This window comes from Halichoeres trimaculatus, unplaced genomic scaffold, assembly GCF_033239565.1.
Source record: "Halichoeres trimaculatus isolate MK-OKI-2021-1 unplaced genomic scaffold, fHalTri1.1 fHalTri1_scaffold_19, whole genome shotgun sequence".
In the NCBI taxonomy this organism is placed as follows: Eukaryota; Metazoa; Chordata; class Actinopteri; order Labriformes; family Labridae; genus Halichoeres; species Halichoeres trimaculatus.
In genome coordinates this window covers 10367817-10388392 of record NW_027437197.1, presented here as the reverse complement: position 1 = coordinate 10388392, position 20576 = coordinate 10367817, and the positions used below count along the sequence as shown (strand labels likewise).

General features: G+C 39.8%; 1 protein-coding gene across 2 annotated transcripts in view; it reads left to right on the top strand.

Annotated features, from left to right (window-relative positions):
* The first annotated feature begins 6442 nt into the window (after nt 1–6442).
* The window catches only part of pcbp3 (poly(rC) binding protein 3), a 54843-nt gene continuing 40709 nt past the window's right edge, over nt 6443–20576 (top strand). For both annotated transcript variants that reach the window (XM_074694252.1, XM_074694251.1), the window contains exon 1: nt 6443–6766. The gene's annotated coding sequence lies outside the window, so the exon portion shown is untranslated. The remainder of the gene's footprint in view (nt 6767–20576) is intronic.

The window sequence follows — 20576 nt, the reverse complement described above, 5'->3', positions numbered from 1 at the left end:
TATAACGCAGCATATTGAAGCTGCATTCGTTTCATCATTTCGTGATCTATTCCACGTCCTTTATTTTCTGTAGGAGCAATAACTAAAGGCAATGAGCTATTATTTCTGTATCAACTAGGCTTCTTGCCTTGAAACCCAGGCACTACATGGCTGTTAGATGAGCTTCTGTTGTGAATTTCCACTTTAAGAAGACTGAATTTCAACAACTGCACGACATTTTCCATCCATCCATCTTCTATACCGCTTATTCTAGTCAGGGTTGCAGGTGGCTGGAGCCTATCCCAGCTGTCATTGGGCGAGAGGCGAGTACACCCTGGACTGGTCACCAGTCAATCGCAGGGCAGACATATAGGGACAGACAGCCATTCACTCACACCTACGGACAATTTTGAGTGACCAATTAACCTGGGGAGCATAATTTTGGACTGTGGGAGGAAGCTGGAGTACCTGGACAGAGAACCCAGGCATGCACAAGGAGAACATGCAAACTCCACACAGAAAGGCCCACTGGCCGAGGTGGGGATTTGAACTAGTGACCTTCTTGCTGTGAGGCTGCAGTGCTAACTGTCGCGCCACTGTGCAGCCCATGAATTTTTCCAGTTCTGTTAATTTGACGAATCCAAAAGACAAAAAAGGTGAGGTGAACAAATATCATTCATCATAAACAAGATGTAGCAGTGAAGTTTGGGACTCCCAGCTTTAACCTAGGAAGAGGAAATAGAGAGATGCTAGAAAGAAGGAGTTGTTGAGCTTGAAGACACAAGGACCATTATGCACATATAACAGTTAACAATTCTAAAGCAGAATGACTAGTGTCTATTTTCCAATATATCTTGAATATAAATAGAAAAGCACTCAGAGAGCACAGACCTCCACCAAGCATATTGTTAGTGTCACACAACACTTTAGTCCTACTTTAATGTTATACTCCCTTTCAGCAGACTGTCTGCTACAATTTGGTGTTAGTTGCAGGTTTGTATAATATTTTGCTACCTGACAGTGTTGAAAATTATGATGACCCAGCACATATTTCATATTTCAGATCTTAGTATTCAGAATATTACCAAGATGTGGATCATACTTTTGCATCTGTCAGAAATTATGGTGACCTTGTCTTGTATTGTTTTGCAAAGCAATCTGACCATTTATCATGGAGTTATATACTCTTATGAAGAAAATGGCCCAATCTTGCAATAAAAAAGAATCCTTTAAAAAATCCAGACAGTGATCCAGATCACCTCCAAAATTCAATCACTTCTTCCTTATCCCATTTTGAACTTCATGAAAATTTCATGAAGATCCAAACTTTTTGAGTTATGCTGTTCACAGACAAACAAACTCCCAAAAACGCAACCTCCTTGGTGGAGTTAATTAAACAAACTCCAAAAGTCAAATTAAAAGTATTAACTTTTCACCCGCTCAAAACATCTACATTAGCAAATTCACATTTGCCCCACTAAGAGGAGGATGAAAATTTCCAAACTTCACTGGATGAGTTTTTTTGTAGTTTATAAACATGTCTAAGTTAGCAGTAAATACTGAGAGCTTGAGGGCATTATCTTAAGCAGCATGTCATTTAGGACTGCTGATCAGACAGAGTCCCTAAACTTATCCATGCACCCACATCCTGATAAAAAGCAAGGATTGCCTAAAAATAATCACTTCCCACTCAATTCCATCAATCTGCCACTTAAGCATCTCCACCCGCTGGGCAGCCTTATGAGAGCTATAAGGATTAAATTAATTGACTGGGGGGACTCAGTGTCGCTGCAGTGTCCCTGCTTGAAAGAAAAAATAAACCAGCATCATAGCTCCTGTCCAATTCCTCAGCGCCCGTTTTTGAGTAAATCTCCAGGAAAAAATAACTTCTGAGTGACGTATTATCCACTTAAGTCTTCTGGACAGAGCTAGGCCTGAGTGGGTGGGTGGGGTGGCCAGGATGTAACAACCCACATCTGGTTCTGCAGCTCACTGCTCTCCCACTGTCTGCCTGGTAAAGGCTCTATTTAGAGGGAGCTAAGTAATAACTAAGTACAGTGAAATGATCTGGCTCTGGTAATGATACTACAAGGTGACAAGCACATACTGGGAGACTTAATTATGTTTTGGGTGGCAGCAAAAAGCCTGTTGTCAGATCTCTGCTCTGTGTTTATTCGAAGCTGGTGACTCACTGTCACATTAACCCAAATCTAACAATATCTTAGTGCAGTCACGGCTCAGCCACAGAGGCAGTTGGTTGTGTGACCTTTTATTAGAGAGAAGAGCAGCCTTTTATTAATGTAACACTAACCTCAGAATATCTGCAGGATTGCTTGAAGAAAGATTTTCTACCATAAATCATTAGTAAATGTCTTCAAGTATAAAATTAATACATTCTGCTTTAAACTACACCCACATGCTTCCCCATCAACTTGAAGGGTAAAACGGAGGCCTAAAGCAATGTTTGCAGAGTGTCTGAAGCATGTTAGACCTACTGCGAGGCGCTCACATTTCCCTGACATTTAGACAGATAATGAGCAACAATCTCCACGTCTTTAAATCCCCATGTGAATCTTCTGGCATTTAAGTCTATTTTTCTCCCTCCTGTCTTTAAATATTTGATGAGGAGGGTGCTATCAGCAGTAGATATTCCTGGCTGTGCGACCACTTCATCATTACCTGCTCTCTTCTCTTACACTGACCACTGTATGAAACATACAGGCCTTTAACACCTTCACACTGAGATGGTACATAACCTGGGACAGAGTATCTTAGTCACTGATGTGGACCAATGTGTACATTTGACCAAAGCCACTCAGCATATATCTTAAAATTCACAGCTTAAAAGATTGTACGTGTGTGTGTGTGTGTGTGTGTGTGTGTGTGTGTGTGTGTGTGTGTGTGTGTGTGTGTGTGTGTGTGTGTGTGTGTGTGTATTAGTGTACATCACCAGTCGAAAGTTCCGGGACACACAATTTTTTTTGTTAGTTTTTATTGGAAATTATGCAGTTTAATGTCTCTCAGTACTCTTTTTTTAGATCAAATTGTCTTTTAGTTGCACTAAAGGTAAATCATTTTTCCAAATACCTTAAAGCTATCTTTTAACAAAGTGTAGCAGCTCCACGGGAACAAACTGCATGAAGTTATTTTAAATGGATACAAATGTTATAAAGTCAGACAGAAGCACTTTATGATAAACCACTGTAGTATTACAATGCTTCTTCTTACATCTCTTCCGTGATGAACCTTCATGATGGCGTCATTGAGAATTCCCCCTGGTCAGCTCTGCAGTGCCACTTCACAACTACCACACCGAGCTTACACAGCTCACTACCCATGGTCATCATCACAGCTGGCTACGTATTCGATGTGACATCTCCTTCCATCTTCTAATGAATTTTTTATGTTCTCCTCTCCCACTTGCACGCAGACAGAGCTGGTATCAGCTCTGTTCTGTACGTCTTTGCTACTGTAAATTACAGTGTCGCCTTTGGAATCTGTGACCCTTCTGTCCTGGAATTATAACTTTAGATTGCACCATTGTACATTTCCATATTGATTGGATTCATGCAGACACACATAGTACAACAGAATCTGATAATATATAACTTATATAGGCAAAAACTGTAGATTTAAGGACGAGGCAAACCTTATGGATTAATAGAAACCACCCATTAAGTTATTTTTCTGAATGTAAATAATGGCATATGATCAGTTGATGTTTGTTTGATCTAAAATGCTATTTTAAGAAATCATGAGAATTCTTTTTAATCAATATGGTAGATTTTTCTTTTTCTCATGCATATCCTGTCTGGGAAGTGTCATCAGCAAGGACAGATAAACTTTTTTTCATTTTACCATTGGGTAAGCTGACAGTTTGATGGCACACTTGTGCTGTGTATATCTGATCAGGTTGTAAGGTAATGCACTCAGGTATCGACAAGCTCTTTGATTTGCAGGGTTGCTGCAAGGGATCATGCAAATAAAGGTGCATGATAGTGTACAAGCTCTTCATATGCAATAAAAGAGACATCTGATCTGTTCTTAGTAATTTCCTCTTAATTTCACTTGGGAGAAAATCATTGTGTCATAAGTACTTACATCTTTATCGACAGCTTTTCCGACTGAATATTTTTACAAAATAGACCTTATTGCTAATGAGGAATAGCCTTCAGATCAAAAGTAGTTTCCTAAGATTTCATCTGTCTTCTTGGAACAATCCTGTAACTGCAAATAGCACAGAAAATGCCAAAGCAATCAATTTCATAGGTCTATAAAAACAAAAGAAGTCTATGTGTCAGTGTCTATGGAAAAGGGGTACAGGGATTCAGTTCAAATCAGTTTGAAGAGACATTATTTCAGGGGAGGTTACATTCTTCTTATTTTGTCATGTTCTCCATCTACTACTGACTCACTGCAGCATGGGCTCACACACTTCTACCCCACAAAAACAAACAGCCTGGGTGGACATGAAACACTCCAGTGTCCACAGGCATCATCAGAATGGGATAAAATTTGTCCCCAAGCCTTACATTGCACTGCGTCATCCAGGGGTGTACTCATAAACTCCTGTCTGACCAGCTGAGATAGTTACTGTGAAAAGACTGGATAATTTTCACAGACTCAGTAAAGACTGGGTATTGTTAGAACAGGGAAAAAACTGAGTTTCACAGCAGTGTATAAAAACCTCCATCCTCCACAGCTGGTGGCCCCTGAGAATTCCCTCCATCCCCTCAGAAAAAAAATTCTACCTTTCAGCAAGTCGCCAAGCTGTGTTTGCTGACAAAAAGGGGACGCTGGAAAATTACACCTTTTCTTGATGTTACATTATAACTGCTGTTCCTTCACTTCTTTGTGGAGAATAAGGAGCGGGGTGGTGATGTGCTTTTCATTCCTCAGCCTGACAGATCACCATCGATCATTTATCAAGCTGGGTGTGAGCCAGGGCCATCGATTGAGCAGGAAGGGGGCAATAAAACAGGAAGTGTTATGAGGCTTTTGGTTAATACACCAGATAAGATGTTATATTTTTTAATCTGATGTTGGTGTTGCTGATGTTAAGGCTGAGTTTAATACTCTGCATAGAAAAAGGGGTCTGGGGGTTAGAGTGTCCTTCATTGAATTACCAATTTATAATAAAATGAAATAGTCAAAACTTTTTGCTTTTTTATTTAACAAGCAAAATCAAACTTTTTTGTTTTTTTCTAGATTATTAAGTACCACATTTTGAATTACCAATTTATATTAACATGAAACAGTTGTAAAAACTATTTTTGTTTTTTTTATTCATAAGCAAAATTAAACGTGTCTTTTTCTAGGTTATTAAGTACCAGATTTTGATGCACTTCTTTATCATTTAAAAGAAAAATCAAGGAATTTATGAAGGCATTAAAGACAGTTTAGATTTTTTTAAACAATCATGATTTAATCATGGAATTAATCTGTGGATTAATCCAGACACCTTATAGGGTTAATGTTTTCCTATCTTTTTCTTCTCTTTTTTTTACTATTATTTATCTGTATTTATAATAATAATATTAATAATAATAATAATAATAATAATAATAATTATTATTATTATTATTATTATTATTATTATTATTATTATTATTTAGTATATTACTATTATTATTTAAAAACAAAACAAACAAACAAAAACATCTCCTCAGAGAAGTTTTCATTTAGCAGAATTCCCAACATATGAGCCTTAAATGTAATGTCAAAGGTAGAAAGAGGCTGATAAATTGTTGATTTGAAAAAGAGTTAGCACACCAAATCCCCAATGATTTTCTTTTTACTGATTTTCATCAGTTTTCATCATTTTCAAGGAGAAATGTGACATACTTGCTTTCTTACATGTAAGAGTTGGCTTCTTTTTTAAAATTGTATGAACTTGTATGTGTTTGGCTTTTGAATATAAAAGCTACAAAAAGAAACAATTTGAAATCACTGAAGAAATAAGAGCTGTTATGGTAATTATTTGACAGTTAATTAACTAAAAGATTAACCCACTGATGGAAAGAAGAGATAATCATTAGCTGTCGCCCTTCCACAAATGTTGCATGTGTCATCATGTGTGTTCATTACTGATGGCTGACTGAAGCCTCCTCTTCTCTGGTTTTCTCTGGCAGGTCTGCAGGGCAGCGTGCAGGATACATTGCTGGGTTAAGTGGCCCAGAATCTAATCACTCTAATGTCTGTGTCAGTCCTAAATCACACTCTCTGGCTGCAGTGAAACACTCAGTCTGTCCTTCAAAAGAGGGGAAGCTTTTCATGACTCCCTCCGTATTGTAATTATTCCAATTGGATATGAGCTATTGCACTTATTGGCTAGGGCAAGGCACCGGCTGCCTCCACTTCTATTGGCTGCCTGGACAACCCTGAGCTGCCTCCCATTGGTGGCCTGGAGGAGAGTGGGTGGAGATCTACCCCCATCCTCCCCCTGTGGCAGAGCGTGTAAATGTAAAGACTCTTTCTCTGCCTATTATCTGAGTGACTCGGGGTTTTGGTGTCTGCCTCCAAGCCTGTGCATGTGTGTGTGAGTGTGTATGTTGGAGGAAGAAGAGAGATAAAGAGAGAGAGAGTAAAGGGAGGGAGAGGCAAGCAGCGTTTCTTCTCCCCCCTTTAGCCTCCCCGTCTCCCTGCTCCCTGTCACTCCATCCTTCCTCCCCTCTCCTGGACCACCCTCCAGCCCTGCTTCTAGCCAAGAGCGAGACCCCCCTACCACCACCCAGACCACCCCAGGACCCTTTGACTCTCCTCACTTCTCCGTCCCACCTCTGAGCAGGTAAGACTCAGCTTGTTTTAGGCTTTTAAAAAGTACTTCCTGCTCTCTCCTCTTCTTTCTTCTTCTCCTCTTGTTTTGTTTTCAAACACTCAATTATCCCCAGCCCCTCTGTCTTCTCTTCATGCATATTTCAAGTTTTCCTCGCAGCACTTCTGTCGCTCAGAAAAGTGACACAGTTGCAGGAGATGGTATCAGTGAGGTCACTGGATTTCTCTTCCTCCTATGATATTCTGCTTTGATAACAACTTCCTCCCTCCTCCCTCTGTGTTCCTCCAATCTCTTCATCTTCTCGTTTCATGTCTTTGCCTTCCCATCCCCTCTGGCTTTTAATGTGTGCAAATTCAGTTAGAAAGTGATTCAAAGCTCTTGTTTTAAAGTCTGCCTGGAGCCCAAGTTTATGAGAACAACATGGTGTGTTTTGGGTATGGAAACGGTAGCTCTAATTGATTTCTTTCAAAGTGTTTGTTAGTTGGTAATGGCTATTTATAGGCGCTGACGCACCAGACACACGTGCTATCGCTAGGCTACTTCCCTAATGCCGGGACAGAACACAGGACCGTCCACTGGCTCCAGAACACATGACATTGCACAAAGTGTAATGACTTTACAAGGCAGTGAGTTGCTTGATTGAATCAAGCAATCGTTCCAGGAGAACTCCAATATTAACATGGCCCATAAAGCATTCCTGGCAACAGCCGAGGAGAAAGAAAAACTGCTTAGTTCTCTATCCGCACATCCTGTACTTTACCAGGAAGGGGAAGTGGATTGTGTGTGTGTCTTTGTGCATGTGTGTGTTTGTGAGGGAGACAGAGATACTGCTAAAGTGCTTTAGACATCAATACTGGCAGACAGGAGTTTTTAAAGCTACTCCATCATATCTGAAAACTGGACCTTACACCAGGAAATGTTTCTGCTGATGAGCTCTGATAATTTTCAAGAAGGTTTTCAGGGAAAACTGATGAAATTATATTGCTTTTAATCTAGTGTATTTATTTATTATGCTATTTAGACATGTGAACAGCACCTACATTCAAAATCCATCACTATAATCCATCACATTACACAACAGGTTTTCCTCCTCCTCCTCTTCAGTACCTGTCTTTACATGTAAACAGTTTGAATCATACAATATTATCAAGTTCTTCTGGGACTTAAAACTTCAAAAAGCTCCATCACCAACTGTGACCTTATCTCTTACTCATTCTCTCATTTAGAAAAAAAAAATCAGCATCTGTGACACAAAGCCTCATGGGAACCAGGGCTTCTCAATAGTGCTGCCTTGAGGGAGAGCACCAAAGGCTTTTATTTTGACAGTCTGAGTATAGAGTATCTTAGGGACTGAGGATAACACCCGTGTCACTTCAAATTTAATTCCAAACATCGCTTTCATTTTGCATATTTATGATGTTTACCACCATAAATATGTCATTAAAGAGCAGATTTATGCTATTGTTGGCAGCATTTGAGGGCTGGATCACGCAGGTGTCAGGTTGCTAGTTTATTAGGACGTGTAAATTGGCTGTCTCCACTTCCTGAAGAAACATGAAAGTGTTTGTCTGTGCTGCCCCTCTCAGATACTCAGCTGGATTGAAGCCAAAGACAAAATACCTCACCGTCCCTGTACTAATCAGAATATAATTTAAAGATATTATCAGAAAAAAAAAATGACATGACAGAAAGCTTTTAGACCTGAACACTAAGCCCAGGCTGGATGTAAAGTTTTGTTTCTCATGGATCAAATACAACAAGTGATGGTGAGAAATGTAGAAGTGACCTGCAACTGCAAAGCTGGAAGACTAACTTGGATCATTCACTCAGTTATAGTTTTTGAATTAGGTTCAGAATCATTTTCGCAAATGACTGGATGACAAATAGTCTCTGAGGCTGACAGATTTTGATACCAGGGCAACTCAAAGAAAATGGGGAATGTACCTGTTTATGGAAGCTGTCAACTATCAGCCGAGGCAAAACCTCAGCATCATGATATTAGAAAAACAAACATGGCAGCCGCAATAAGAGCATCTTACATCTAGGGCAACAACGAGTTTTGTTTTTTGCCAACAGGAACAAGTTAACTCCATGACTATGACCGCCTTCCACCCAAGCGGCAACCTCCGGTCTGAGAATATGAGACAATGCGGAAGTGCTAAAATCTACTGTTTCTGGAGTGTTCTCTTGAGGCTGGCTCCAGAAGTAGTGGAAGTCACATACACACCGAGCCAAAAAAAAGCAGTTTTCAAAGCAGAAATTAACCTATTTACAGCCCGGTTCAAAAATCGTCTCCTGTCTGACTCGCCAATTTTACTACCGGCACCCACTGTACGGGGGTGATTTTTTTTTAAATGCGGAGGATATTAAGATCGCAAGCTCCCCCAATAAAAGGCACAGCTGAGGGTCACGTGACGGCCGGCGCCCTATGGCTGTAGGCGAAGCCCTTGCCACTACCAATATGGCCGCTACAGCCGATGTGCTTCATTTTCCGTTTCAGAAACAGACGGGTGACGTCGGCGAGACTACGTCCATGTTTTATACAGTCTATGGTTCCACCATTCCAAAATCAGTCACTATTACATTTGCATGTCATAGTGGTAAGCCTGCAATAAGACACAGATTTCAGAACTGTTGTTGGATTTTGTAGCAAGTTGTCTTTACAAACCATCCACATCCTCACATATTTTGCTAAATCATTAAATGTGGGATAATATCAGTCTAAAACACAGCAGGAAGCAAAAAAAAAGTTTAATAAATATTCTTTCATGCATGCATCTCCATTACCACACAGCTCCAGCAGCTCTTTCACCGCCATTTTTAATGCACTTACAGCACATCAACTCTCCCAGCGTAAGCTCTCATAAGAATGCATACGTAAAATCCCTTGTACTATGAGATATTTATGAGCCTCTGCGATGTGGTTGCACACTCCTGCCCGTGCACTCACACGCCTTTATAAGCCACTGCTGTGAGCATAAGCCAAGCTGCACGCAGTTTGTGCAGACAATGAGTGTGGACCACCATGTCAGAACAGTTTTATACTTTCCCGTCATACTGTGCCACACGTGTCAGTCGAGGTTGTGATAGTAGAGGTGGAATGTCATCTGAGGAAAACACACAAATGAAGTGTTGAGAGCAGTATGTGAAGGGATGGGCTTTTGTTTGATGAGAATTGAGAAAAGGCGTTAAAAAACACTGAGGAGGAAATATGATTCACCAGTTATCAATGGGCTACATTCTCCAACAGTTATTTCAACGATTTCAAGAAAAGTTTATTCTCTTTCTTGTAATCCATTTTCAGTGTCTTCCTGCCTCTGCTGCTAATTTTCCATTTGGAACAAACATACTGTAAAAAGATGGATCACATGCATCCAGTACGCTCAGTCAGTCAGGCTTCCTTCCATGTCAAGCCAATGCTCTGCAAGCAGCTGGCCCTTTGTGCTTTGGCCTCTTCGAGCCTTTCCGGATCTCCCGCTGGCCTGGCTCGGGGCACGGTGTGTGCCGGGAGTTGCCGGGAAGAGACTGGCTCACAGTGAAGGAGGCCAATGGACACTGACTGACTTTTGTATCAGGGACTGTCACAGAACAACACCGTTATTGACGGGCAAATTCAAACTGTGTGATCTGAAAACAGACCAAAAATTTGTTATAATGATAATATTAAACCATAGTTTCATCATACAGAGCTTCAGCAGAAGATAGTGATGCTGCAGTGAGTATAAATAAAACATTGTGATGACCAGGATGTGGTCATGAGCTAGCTTTAGCTAATTGTAGCCTTAAGTGTTTCCAAAGCACAGATCAGGAAAGAAGTACAAGATAACACAGTTATCTCTTTAGACGAATAAGATCATCACAGCATGTGAGAGCAGAAGTCATGTGGTTTGAATTGACTGATTTTAATCAATGATTATGAAAAAACACTCATTAATATGTTTGATTATTGAATATGAGCACAAAATTTAAAAATTACATTTACAGTTGAGTATAATTGAATCTTAGTTTTGTATTGGCTTTTAAACTTTCATTTGGCAGTGAGTCACACAGTCATGTGTGCACACAGGAGACTGAATTATTTATATATTTCATTCCAAGGTTTTATTACATTGTATTTTCCTTTGATTTGTATGAGGAACAGGATCATTTTTCAGATTTATTTCATCTAAAGCATCCCCACAGTCCCAGTTTGGCGTTTTTAGAGTCAGATTTTTTTGTAAGATAACTTCTCATTATAAAAGTCACACTTTATAGCCCCTAGGTGGAAGTTTATTATTGTGAACAAGCCCCTCTCAGCATGCAAGTTTTGTGTTGTGCAGGCATGGCATGACACTCCTACACAATTTATGAGCCTGATTTGTATGCATACTGTAAATGTGATCACCTGATTCATTATGTTGACCGCCTGACTAGAGGCACAGCATGTAAGGGCTGCTAAGCTGGTGTAAAGAAATCGAAATTAAAAAGGGTTCACTGCCCCCAGTCAAGGCTCAATGCAGACCTTGATGGGAGCCTTTATGTTCAGGGTCACTGACGCCTTCATCCCCGCCTTTTTCAACATATCATGTCACCAGTTCTACAGCACAGGATAACAGAAATGTGTCATCTTAAATTAAACCATAGCAAGAAACATTTTTTCTCTTTTTTTGGTCAGCAAACTTACACATTTTTTTTCTAGTTTTTTCTCTCTTTTTTTGGTCAGCAAACTTACACATTTTTTTTCTAGTTTTTTCGAGAGGCCTTAGGACACCAACAGCGACTCAAATAAACAGCACAAAATTGCGAAAAATTTGGAGGCGTCATATTCAGTCTCCATAGCTATTTTCCTCCAAAAGTAGGGTTGCCACTTTTGAGGCTGAAAAATAAGGGACACCCTCAGCAGTGGGGTTGGGGGATGGGGGGGACGCGAACGCATGTTGAATTCAGGCAAAGTGGTGCTGCGTTCAAGGCAAACTCGAAATATGGGACAAATTGCGCCCCTAAAACGGGACGCAACATTTAAGTGCGAAATATGGAACGATTCCGTATTCTACGGGACGGGTGGCAACTCTATCCAAAAGATGTCTTTGTAATTGTTTCCTTTGCTAGTTTTTACGTATTGTCCCAAATAACCGGGTGCTGGGACATAAACACAATCAATGCTGAATGTTTTGGTATGTGACTTGTCAACAACGAACGTTTTGATTGGTTGTATGTGTACTAATCGCAAGCAAAACTTTGGAAAAATCAACCTCGGTCCGAAAAAATAAAAGCCACAATTTTGAGTTGCTGGTGTGAAAACTTGCATCGAAAAACTTTAGGTTTAAAAAAAATAAATAACGTGCAAAATATTAGCACGAACAAAGGGGCTTTACCCAGCCACATCTGCCATTTTTTCTACTTTTTCATTCACACAGATGTAGCCTGATCACTAACTTGGTAGATTTTTTCTCTTAGAAAGACTTTTTTTTTAGTAGAAAAAAAATGCAAAGATTCAAAAAAAGAAATAGGAATAAAGAAACTTTAGGTGTTCTTGAAATTATATGATGAGGTCTATTTTCAAGAGAACAACCTCTGAATTTGCAACACTTAACACTGTGAGCAACTCATCTTGCAGAGCGTCACAGCTAAGCAGAGGATGGTCAGTTCCAGATCTGGTTAACCATTAATGAGATTAGAAAAAGGTTGGTAAAGGAGGTTACCATGAGAGCTTTTCTAAATCAGTCACTGAAATCAAATAGCTAGTGTTTGATGTTATTTCAGCTGTTCATTTTAACCGTTTCTACTGTTACAGGGGATAGATTAAATTTTACGAGAAAAATACACTTCAAGAGTGTCGTACTAACTTGTCCATAAAATCTTGTACTGTGAAGACAGCTGCATTAATGCATGTTGTCTTAGATGTATGCTGCATTTAGCTATTACAGAAAAAAGTCTGTTAATCTCAGTAGAGGATGAGTAATGTTCCTCAGAAAGCTAATGAAACACAGGCACAAAGAGAGACTGCACAAGTGGTTTGTGCAGAAAGTTAAAATGATTGATTCTCTTTAGAAGTTGTTGCTTTGCACACGACACACAACTCTGTTCTGATTAACCGCATCAGGGGATATAAGGACAAGACCAAACTGGATGATACTCAGATCAAACAATGACCTGCAGTCTTAAATTTAAAAGATTTCTTTCAGTACATGTTTGAATAAGTTTGGTCTCTCCAGAAACCTGGCCTGACATTGCAAACTAAACAAAAATTCATTCTGCTCTCCTACAGCCACTCTGTGTCTTATATCTCTTACTCCTTCCTTCACACTCATGCGATTGGGAAGCATTTCTTCGTCACAGAGCTGGGCTGTAAAACTTAAAAAACAATCTATTCTGAGTCATAATTCATAACTGGATACGAGGGTTGGGGGTTTGAGGCATTGCCCGAGGCTGAAATTGAACACAGCACCTTTCTGAAATCTGAAGCTATTGGAGAGAATTATGATATGTGAAACCTGAGGGCCTTTTTGTCTCTGTGCAAAGCCAGTGGCTGATGTAATTCAAGCTGGCGGAGGGTTATGGGATCAATCAGCAGAGGATAGAAGGGAAAATGGAGAGAGGCTGGTGGAGAAGGGAAAGGTGGAGCAGCAACAGAGCTTTAACATTCCCTGCTGCTTTCTTAGCATCACTCTGGGTGGTGCAGTGTGGTCATAAATAGGCAGCCCCCCTGCCCCCTGTGTTAGTGCTATTTTTATATCCACTAATACAGGGGGGGTTAGAGAACCAGCTGTGTGCTGAAGTGACAAGGAAATGTTATTGTTGGCTCCGAGTTAAGAGAGCTGTAGCGATCAAAGAAGCATACACATACCCATGGAGGGGTGTTTGTGAAAGAATTAGCCCCGTGTTGTTGTTTTTTTATGAGATTAGAGTTTAAATGTGTTCGTTTATGTCACTGGCTGATATCCAATGGGACATGTGTTGAAGAATTTGAATGTTAGATCTATTTCCAGATCGTGAAATGCCATCGTGTTCTGATCAAACAAAATCTGGATTTGAGGTCAAAAGTTCACCATCAGGTCAAATTACTGTGAATTACAGGAGAGTAATCTGACAGGAATCAGGCAGTTTGACACTTTCTTTGCAATGAGGAAACAAGGGTTATAAAGTTCAGGTAGACTTCTAAATTCAAGACAAAAAATGAGACAGCAGAGGAGGGCGGCGACTCTGGCCAAACTGGTCACTCATCAGTAGACATGCACAGTCAGACATGAACACACAAAGCTCGGTTCCACCTGCCTGCTCTGCCTGCGCAAAGTGATCCCTGCTTTCCCCCGTAACACCTTTCTTACTACCTGGGATGCTGGCACAGTGCTGAGCTGAGACTTGATTCTATCATCACGCCCCCATAACATTTATACAGAGAGCAAGATGTTACAGGGATACAGATAAAAAAGGAGCTGTAGATTTGGATCCGCATTCTTAGAAACTGAGAATTATTATTATTATTTTTTTTTTTATGGCTCATAGATTATTTTTCTTTTTTTATATGTTGACCAAACTTTCAAGTCCCACTATTTTGATAAACTGATGTGTGTAAGGGAAAGTATCTTTGACGCTATACATGCTATACATGTGGAAATGACATCATTGCTTTATGTTACATGCTGCTAAAAAAATGTGAAATATGATCTCCTCCAGGGAGATGAGTAATTGCATCATCCTGTTTGAATTGATCTTAAACACACTAAACCATTAGTTACAAAACCTTTAACCTGTCAGGAATGTAACGGGATACTTGAAGATACATTAAAGATTGACAACCAGAAAGAAAAAAATACAGATATAGGAACTATAACCTTTAACCTGATAAACTTATATCACTTAACTGTGGTGTAATGAGTTTAAACTTGTATAGTATAAGGAGCTCAATTTATCATTGTCTTGGTTTATTCGCTAATATAACATTTTAACTTTATATGTTCAAATTTTGTAGATATTAAGGTTTTTAAAATTATTTAAGAAATAATTTCCTTATACACACACCAGTCTATGCACAAACAGATCATTTCAAAACTCAAAAAGCCCATCATGCATCTTCTTTTCCTGTATTCCACTTTGTAATCGAGAAGCGTTGTGCACACTTTCTCTGTGACTGCAACATGTGATGTAATTAATTATTTAAAGACTTGAGTGGGACTGTTTTTTAATTCCTGCACCCACCTGCACTCTCAAAAAATTGGACCACGCCTACCCATCTCTGCAGTGATTCAGTCCCGTCTGCAACACTGTTGGCAAATCTGTGTCACCATCCTGCGGGCGAAATAATACACAAGACCCCACATATGCTCCGTATCTCAGCATGTTTGACCTCTATGTTTCCTGCTGGTGTATACTATGCACATGTTTCATTATTTATGCCCTGTAAGTAATTCCATCATGATTTATTTATCCACTAATTACCACTTTTGTTCTGCATGGTGGCTTTCATATTCTGGACTGGAAGATAAAAAGTAATTTTTTGACTGTAAGTCAACGCTGCTACTGATGGTTGTTGACATTTTTTAGAAAATGATGATGATGGAGATGACTGTTACAATATCTGCTTCTATAACCTTTTGCATTGCCTCTGTGTAGTCTGTTAATTTCTTCTCAGAAATTACTTTTGAGAAAAACTTTTTGCTTGATAAAATTGCAACATTGGATTCTGATCATTTAATTTTCACTGTTTACAACCCTTCTTACAGAGAAGTCAACATAACACAGGCTGTACTCATTTTGCCAGGTCAAGGTTCTATTGACCTCCTTAATGTCTCACTTTCCTTGATGTCATAGTAGTGTCTTGGTAAGGAAGTAACAGAGGTGTTGCAGGGACAGGACGATGTGACTGAGTATGCAGGGTTGAACAGCAATGTATGACAAGCTGTAATCTCCAGTCTTGAGGAATGAAGCTAATGTGGAAGTACTAAATAATGTACAGGAATCCATATACACTTCAATTTCAATTTCATTTTAATTTAGCTGATCTTTTGGTAACACTTAGCATGTTTATACCCTGGTTCAGAAAGAGATTTTGATCCAAATAGACTATTTCTCCATCCGCACATGATTACATTTTGAAGATCTCATGTTGAGTGCATGTCTGAGTCTGTGCATATCAAGTTCTGGCTGATCTTGAGCTTCTCCAACTTTGAACACAATGTGGAACACCAATAATGTTGTTGGATCAATATAAAAATACAAAGGCATGACGTCAGTTGAGCTGCATTAAGGCCCTGACAGAAAAGTACCATTCGACGTCATAGGAAGTCCTTAACTTGATTTTAATGGTGGCCCTACCATGGCTCAAAAAGAAAAAAACAACAGATTTGGACAAATCAAGCACCAAGAATCAGCTGTTACTGCATTAAAAACAGTCTTTCTGATTAATATAATCAGTTACACAAAGTGTGACATGTTGCTGATGAATGCTCCATCTGGGATGTTTTTCACCATTTAAACTATGATTTAAAAGCAAAAAACAGAACTTGACAAAACAGATCCATTGGCACTGGGTCAATAATAGGACATTCTCCAGATGGAGACACAGAACAGGCTTTATTTCTGTCGTGCCTCGGCAGGAAAAAAAGCTGACTCGTTTGATTTTGTAATCAATGTTCATAATCAAAATCAGACTCTTTGACACTTCAGCAAACCTGGCAGCTGCTGCTGACAGACGGGTCTCAAATGTAGCGCAGTGGGTCATGAAAAACGCACAGTAGGCTGTATTTCACCAAAACAATGCAGATTACAGCTTCATTCACAGTGAATGTGGAATCTATTTGTAGAGCTGAGAGGCAGTGAGACTGAATGTGATGATTCACATTAAGTTAAAGCCTGCAGAAAATTCACTGTGTCCTCTTCAAAGCAAAATAAAACAGACGTGTCTGCAGCTTACAGTGAAAATTCACGTCTGGTGATGTCAGGGGAAAGTGTAACAGATATTCTAAAGCTCATCTCTTAGCTCGGGCTCTTGGCACTCGCCGCTGCCTCTCAGCGTTTTTGCTTGATTAAAAAGCACCCAGGAGTTTGTAAGCGTGTGGTAGGTGCGAGCGCACACCCTGACAGCTTAACATACTGATTATTCAAGCCTCTTAGGCTAAGCCACGGCACTCGAGTGATGAACGTCGACTCCCCTCCCTCCTCACACAGGCTCCATTTCTCCCTCTCTCTCTTTTATTCATTTGAAAGAGTGGAAGGCTTGTGACAGCTTGCAGAAGGCAAACCTGTTGTCTGGGAAGCAGAGGGGATCAGTGACACAGTGATTCATACACTGCTGCGGCTTTATTTAGACATAATCCACACAGTGCAGGGTCCTCGCCTGCAACTTCTTGTATGGATCTGGCTAGCAGTAGTCAGGCTGTGTTGTCCCATTCTGCGGACCACAAGGAAAGTCCCAGCAGTGGGGTTTAGTGCATTAACAGTTCTGATGTCCTCCAAGAGGGGTCAAAATACCACAGACCCACAAAGCACTGCTGTGACAGTGCAGCAAATTTCATCATGGTTTGTTTTTTCTATGGGTAATTATCCAAAGTATGTTTTCAGTGTGTCTTTTCTGCTCTGTACGCAGGTTAATTCACTGCTACAGTAAAAGCTTTTCTAACTTCTCTAAAGTTATCTTCTAACTTGTTCATATTATATTTATTTACTTTTTTAAACTAGTAGGGATTATAATTTATAGCTGGTGTATATTCCTCTCACAATCTTAATTGTATCCTGTTGTAGAGTGCTTCTGTATATATTTTATTCTATTCTAATGTATTCCTTTTTATTTTTATATTTTTCTACTGACTCCATCAAGTGCTGCTGTTAACACAACAATTTCCCAGTTTGGGATCATTAGAGTAATTCTATTCTATTCTATTCTATTCCATCCTATTCTATTCTATTCTATTCAGCTCACTGGGGCTGTTTGGGTTTCTATTTTAACGTGATGATATTTTGTATATGTAGTGTATTATGGAGTTGGTGTAAACCAGGCTGTGTTTGCTTCCAGCTGGCTGCTGAGGCCCTGACTGTTACCACTGAGCCACACCTGACCAACAGATTGGTCCCTGCTGGAGGCTGAGGGAGGAACAGACACAGCAGACACTTACCTAGAGATTTGGCCCGCTTCATGGATTATGTACAATGGAAGGGTACATAAAAATCCACTTTGTCTGTGTTTTATTAGCCTGAATATGGTATAGCTCTGCGACTTAGGTTTTCTTAGTGCTGCAATATTTTCCAAACAAAAATCAAGAGGCAAATCTGAAAAACACTAGATTTATCATTCTTTTTTGTTCTCTATAAAAAATATCAATGCTCTTAAAATGTGTTTATTCTTTTATTTTGCATCTTATCCTTGAAACATAAAGACAGATTTATCATCCAACTAGTATTACCAAATAGGGCATTAAAATAAGAAATAGGGCTGGAAATTCTTACTAGATATCAGTATTCTCAACAAGGAGTAGGTAGAAAGTAGTAAGAATCAGAATGTTGAGTTAAATGAAAAATACTCAAACAACTGCAGCAAAAGCATTTGGCAGGAATCCAGCGAATAACTGAATAAAGACAGATTTCTTTATTCCTGACCGTTGACCATGCTGTGAACTTGTAAGCGTGCCTTTTGATACGTCTTCGTCTTCAGTCCCTCCCATCTGAGTCTTCTTTTTTTTTCGATCCTCCTATCTTCAAGATTAAAGAAATCGTAGCTGTGCTCTCTGTTTCCCTGACACACTTTCCCTGACGACATATCGTCATTACTTCTTTATTTTTGTACTTCTTTTTTTTTTGTTGCAGATCCCAAAACATTCTGCAGGGGAGGTTGCTAAGTCAGCAGAAAAACCCAGCCGCGTGTGCTTAAGCAGATGTAGAAAAGAAGGCAAGTGCTTCAGGAGCTTGTGAAAACAGTTCCCGGGGTTGCTGCCGCTGGCGTGTGCTCAGACTCTGAGGCAGTTGGTTTGACGTGGGAGAGAAGCTGTAATGAAACGGGGCAGGTCTGAAAAAAAGAGAGCTTAAAATCCCATTAGCCCTCCTTCTCTTATCCATCCCCCATATGTACAACCTGATTCATTAATCACTAAAAAATTAAGTTGAACGGTCAAACACACGTCACCTTACAGTTGTGTCTCATTGGACACTCCTTTCCTCCTCTTTGTATCTTTCCACATTAGTGAAAAGGAAATGCTCTTAACCCTCCTTTCTTCCTCCATTATTCATTTAATGGAATACTGAAACTGTGTCAGTGCAGCTGTTCAGATATTGTAACAGGCCTGGTAGCAAGTCTCCTGCCTTGAGTCTTTCCTGTGTGCACGCCCCTGCTGTGTCTGCTTACCGCCTCTCTGTCATGTGTCGTCATTCCATGGGCTTAGAGACGTGACTTTTAGGGGTTTGGGTTTTTTTGGGGGAGGGGTGCATGACATCATGATTACCACCTGCAATCTTCTCACCACCCGTGATCATACTGCTGTTGCCACGCACAAACCTTGTTACTCCAAATTACTGGGGGGAGTCTCTACATGCAGCAAGAGGAAACCCTTTGAAATGGTGGGATTAATCACAGATGCAAGGACTTTATGCTACAAAACACCACAGAGTACAGAACATGTCACAAACATGTAAAATAATGTGCAGAGAAGGAAACCATGAAGGGGAGCTCTTCATTCTCTACTCCTTTTTAGGATTAAGTGGTTAAAGACTCTGAAACATCAAAGAGCTTTAGTGTCGTCTCTGTGTTATAGAAAGGCTCTTATGCTGAAGGTGTGAAGACGTCAAACACTGTTTAACTATGCACAATGTTAAGCTTCCCTTTCTCTCCCTTTCACACACACACAAGATGCAACTACATATTTTCACTATATACATTAAGCCTCATTCATGCTTGCTCTTTCAGCAAAGGGGAACATAATTGTGTGTTTCTGATCCTGCATAGTATCAATTCAGTGGTGCATGGGAAGACCTGGAGGTTTGGAGAGATTTGAACAATTCACCTTTGATGTGTTTTTCCATTCATTTACATTTAGATCAGAGCACAGGAGCTGCTGAAAGGTCTTCATAGGCTGTGACCTCATTAATGTGGTTAGATCAAACAACCTTTTATCATATTTTTCTGTGATTTAGCAACAGGATTCTGCATTGCAGGGTCATAAAGCCACAGGAGGCTATTTGAGGATGAGTGCTACCAAAATGGGAAACCTACCTTCTTTTGCATTTTTTTTAGCTTGTCACAGTTTTTATTAAATCTGACAATCGTTTTGCCTCAATTACATCATACAACTGGAAAAGCACTCAGAGAGTGCAGACCTCTGTCAAGCATATTGTGATTGTCACACAACACTTTAGTCCTACTTTAATGTTATACTCCCTTTCAGCAGACTGTCTGCTACAATTTGGTGTTAGCTGCAGGTTTGTATGCTAATTTTTTTACCTGACTGTGTTGAAAATTATAATGACCCAGTACACATTTCATATCCCGGATCTTAGTACCCAGAATATTTCCAGGATCTGGATCCTACTTTTACATCCGTCAGAAATTATGGTGACCTTGTCTTGTATTGTTTTACAGAGCAATCCAACCATTTACTGTGGAGTTATATACACATATGGTGAAAACGGCCCTATCTCACAATTATAAAGAATCCTCCAAAAAATCCTGGATCCAGACAGTGATCCAGATCACGTCCAAAGTGTAATCACATCTTCCTTGATCCATTTTGAACATTTCCTGAATGTTTTATCAAGATCCGTTCATTACTTTTTGAGTTATGTCGTTTACAGACAAACATAGAAAAAACTCTCCCAAAAATAAAACCTCCTCGGTGGAGGTAATAATTTCACAAATGTC